The following is a 4,794-nucleotide window of genomic DNA, read 5'->3' as shown; positions in this document are numbered from 1 at the left end:
AGGAATTAATCTGGCTAAAAAACCATAAATGTATTTTCAAAAAAAACCTGCAGGGCTATTTTAAGCTGGATCATTTCCCCAGTCCAGCTTGTTTTGTTGCTCTCCTGCCAATCCCTCCTGCAAAACTGAGGAGGGGGCAGAGGCCGGGAGTGAACGGCGGGAGCCCGGCCAGCACTGCTGCTCAGCGAGAGCTTGGGGCTTCAGAGCAGCTCCAGCCAACTCAGGTCAGGGGCTTCACGGCCCCGCGTTGTCCCCGGTTGTGTGCTCCTCCTCCTCCTCCCCTCGATGGATCATGGATCTTACTGTGTGGTCTGCGAGTTCCACTAGCTAAACTGGCAGAGGACAAGCTCATTTCTCTCCCTCTCCCTGCTGCATCAGTTTTTTGCTAATTTAGGACCCTGAATTCAACTCCCTGCACAGTGAAAGGAGCACTACTGGAAAGGCACTCCCACAGGAGCAGTAAATCAGCTTGTACTATCAAGCCATCAACTTCAGCCCTAAATAAACCAGTTCAGTGTACGGACTAATTTAACTCATTAGTTTAGTATTGCAGAGTTGAAGGCATAAAAATGTATTTCACTGAACTAGGATAAAGGGACACAGGTCATGTCTCCTTCATGCCATTGGCACTATAAAGGAATCTGGTGACCTGACAAAGCGATGCTGGTCACTGGTACTTTGTTATTAAGCCTCTTTGTGTTAATAACACTATTTGTATTTCTGGCTCAACTGATGACATCTGAACAAAAATTATAAAAATAGAATTAAAATGAAAACAAGACCTCTAATTTATGTTATGTAACAAGGGGTTGTATCTATTTCACTGAGTGGAAACTAAGTCCAGAACAAGAGTGGCTCAACTCAAAACACCACATCTGTTCAAAGAAGAAATAAATGCACATGCAAACGTACAGTCTTTTAGGCACAGTTATCAAAACCTAAATTCATATTCTTATCTTAACCTACAGTTAACTGCAAACATAAAAATACCCTAAGTGTTTCCACACAGCTTTCTGCACAAGTTTTTAGTTAGCACAGGTTTACTTACAGAACTCCACTCACCAATAGATGCAATTTCTTTGTGAAGAAAAGATGTAAGCTACTATACAACCAATTTTTTAACAAACTGTGAAGTGCTTCTACACACTTCAGTCCTATACAAGAACTTGGAGATCTGGGTCTCCCAAGAGGAAGGCATAAACTTACACTGTCCTGAAACCACAAGCTTGCAATCTGCGCTAATATGAACTCTTACCATTTACAAATCTAAAAAAAATGCTCCCTCTTCAGCCAACATTTTGCTGTGTCCTTACGCACTCTTGGTCTCTGAATGTCATCAAGGGCACATCTTGGAATGCCACACAGTACACAGCTGATGAGCAAAGAGCTTGGATTCCCTTTCCCTGCAGCTTTATGAATGCCACAGGGTACTCATTATGCAGGCAGACTGCATTAATTCTGCAAATATGTCCACTTGTTCGGATCAGCACAACAGTGCCAAAATACGCATCTAGAGGATGCGTCTCCACTCACAAAAGAAGCAGGAATACTCTCTCTCTCAACTTCCTCTGGAGGTGTTTTATTCATGGTTCAGTGAAGTGCATGGTAAACTGCAACCATGAGTAGAATGCTATTTAAAGGCACTTATACAAGTCAGAACTAGAAATGTAATGGTAAACAGGACAAATGAAACAAACAGCTAGTTTCCTGGAAGCAAGCAAAAAACCCAAACACATCAAGGGAAGACTGATGTCATTCTATTAAACAAGAATAAAACAAAATTAAATTCAAGGGATGTTTAAAGTTTGTATCTTGTTTCTCATACGTAGCAAAGCAATATCAGTGTGAAGTCTACCAGGGCCCATATAATCCTACTAAACAGATTGAATCTGGGCAGAAATCGAGTTAGGAAACAAGAATTCACATTGCTTTGAGAGGAGAATCAGCAAAACTAAGTATTAACTGCCTCCTACTCTGCTGTGATACAGAAATTCAACAAATAACATTTCCTAAGCCAAATGCAGGAACCTGAGGAGTAAGGTGGCTGTGACTGACACACACTGCTCTCTCTTTGGTCACCAAACTTCCTAAACACACAGAGATCCTGAAGATGCAGCCATTTTGATACAGTTCCCCCAGGCGGTCAAAGAAAACTGCCTGGTCATCTCAGGTGGATTCAAAAGGAAGAATGCAACCCACACACTTCCTCCAGTCCCTCCTACCAACCAGCACTAGAGCGGTCCCAGCAGAGATCTCCTGCCACAGCTCGGCAGGGACAAAGCGCTGCTCAACCCCATCGTACACTGGGTGGGGGCAAACCCAGGGCAGTTTGGGATTTACCACTGTACCTTTTAAATATTTACAAAACAGATACACAAAACTCTACAACCCTTAGGAACCCAGGGAAGGGAAGGGAGCATTGAGAACACAGCACAAGGCAGGCAGCAGGAGCATCTGCTTTCGGATTCCCAAGAGAGAGGAAGAGGAGAAGAAGAGAGAGAGGTTTCATATCATTAGATTAGAATGGAAACCACAGGGCAGGAAAATGCATTCAGATTTTTTTTTTTTTTTCCTAAGGTGGAAGAAGAACCCAAGAGTGAGTGAGTGGCCTCCAGAAAGATCCATTTCCTTTGCTTCACCATCAGATCACCAAACTGTTGTTTTTCCATTATTATGTGAATACCAGGTGCTTCGTGCAGCTACACCCCACTCAAACACTGGGGCCTCCCATTTTCATGCTAAGCAGGAATAATCTTGCATTCTTTTTAAAACAGGAATTATTTTGCATAGAGAAGGATGCAAAGATACCACAAAATTACTCTTTGGGTGTTTTCTCATTCTGTTCAGATTCTGCCCCATCCCTCATACAGGCTCTCAGTTTTGCAACTGCTTTTTGCTGTAAAATGACAAAAAAGCAGTAGAAAACCGCATGGTCAAGGACTGGAAGATCATCTCTTTGGATCACTTTCTTTTTGCATATATTTATTAAGGGTTCAGGATAAAATTCGTCAAGGAACTCTTCAGCAATAATTTTTGTTTTAACTGAAAACCAGAAGCCTTGGGCTTTAACAAGTGCACAAGAAGGTACTTTTCATAGTCATAAATCAAGTCTTCACAGAAAGCCTCCAATGTTAGTGTTGCCTAGAAGGGAAAGGGCAGCCGTGGGCGCTTAATACAGAGATGTATGGATGGGAGAGAGAGTGTAAAGTTCATGTCTGGAGAGGAAAACACTGTTCGGGAAAGCACAGGCAGTGGGGGATGAAGGATAGAGCTCACCACTCTGCCAGGCCAGTTATTTTTATTCTTTCTTTTGCAATTACATCCAAACAAGTAGGGATTTGATAGAGGTCAGAGGCTATTCCCAAAGCCAAATAGAAATGACTAAAATCAAGACTAATTCACAGATAGCTCTGGCCTATAAATATCAGAAGAACAGCAGAGAGCAGAGTAACTATTTACAAGCTCAGCATAGCTGATTGTTTTGGTAAAGCATATAGATTTTTACCCACAAAGGGAAGTAAAACTCTCTAAGCCATATAGACAGTTACTTGTTCAAACTGTCTTATTTAAAAAAAAAAAAAAAATCCAAAAAAACCCCAAAACAAACAAAAAAATCCCAAACAAAAAAAAAACCAAAACCAAATCATGGTAGTAAGCACAAGCAAAGGATTGGGAAAGGGCTAACACTCATCTCTCTTGTATACAGATCAACTGCTTTCTGGTTTCCAGCTAATACAGAGACTGAAGAATTTCAGAATGTATCTTGGGCAACATGGGTGGAAATTTGCAGAGGGCTCTGAACATGAACATACCCCGGAATGTATGTTGAAGCAAAGAGGCCACCTTAAGACTGTGAACCTCAAATCCAAGCGAAAGGCATACTCTAAACCGAAACTGCTTAGCTGAATCGCAACTTCAAATTCTCTTGTGTGCATGCACACATGTGCGCACACGTGTGTGGGGGGAGGAGGGAAATTTTGTTTTAATTGAAAATGGGAATCTTAGCATTGATTAAGTCAAGCAGAGTATAGACATGCACTGTGCAAGCTTCCCCCATAGAGCTTTGGCAATGCACCTCGCTCCTGACCTGCAAAACTCCCTGCTATTCCAGTGCTGAACCTCCTGGGCAGAGAGAGAATCACATCAATTTGTCATTGTGGTGATACTGGTTACGTGATGAGAACCAATTGCCAATTAGGACAAAGATCACTGAATCTCTCTGCAGCTGACCTGAGCAACATTTGAAATCTCACCTTCAGAGAAATAAAGTACCATTAACCCTTAACAAAACCTCCCTCTTAATATATCTGTAAGATGAAAACAGGTGTGTGAATGCAAATTCAGTGGGGAGAGGTCCACATGGGGCAGGGCAAGGGGAAAGAAGATGCTTATATTAAGCATCAAATATCTCAAACATGAAAGTCTGGTATATCAGAAGTGCTGAGTAAGTCTGCAAAATACAGTAAATAAAATCCTTTCACATCTGAGATATGAGTTTTTCTATAGAAGTATTTTAATGCAACGAAAATGGGGGGGGTGGGGGGGTGGGTTAGGCTTTGTTCTTACAGTCTCCCATCACACAAAGCTGTTCTACCTTATTCTGCCTTCCCCACAGGGCACCCATTGCTAATGCAATGGGAACGGGTTGGTATGAAGGCTCAAGTGACTGACTCCCTGTTTGTTCAAAAGGCTGGGGAACCTGATCCCACATTACAGACAGGAGTATCTAGGAGCATTTGTACATGCTGCCCAGAAATGACCATGCTCAGAGTCTGGAGTCAGAGGGAACAGGAG

At 42.2% G+C, this 4,794-nt stretch overlaps 1 protein-coding gene across 3 annotated transcripts in view; it reads right to left on the bottom strand.

The window, feature by feature from the left end:
* The window catches only part of RBFOX2 (RNA binding protein, fox-1 homolog (C. elegans) 2), a 55,875-nt gene that overhangs the window by 26,672 nt on the left and 24,409 nt on the right, over positions 1–4,794 (bottom strand). The gene's annotated exons all lie outside the window — the stretch shown is intronic.

Source organism: Fulmarus glacialis, unplaced genomic scaffold, assembly GCF_000690835.1.
Source record: "Fulmarus glacialis isolate BGI_N327 unplaced genomic scaffold, ASM69083v1 scaffold11114, whole genome shotgun sequence".
NCBI lineage: Eukaryota > Metazoa > Chordata > Aves > Procellariiformes > Procellariidae > Fulmarus > Fulmarus glacialis.
Note: the sequence above shows the minus strand (reverse complement) of the source record. Positions and strands in the feature narration are given on the sequence as shown.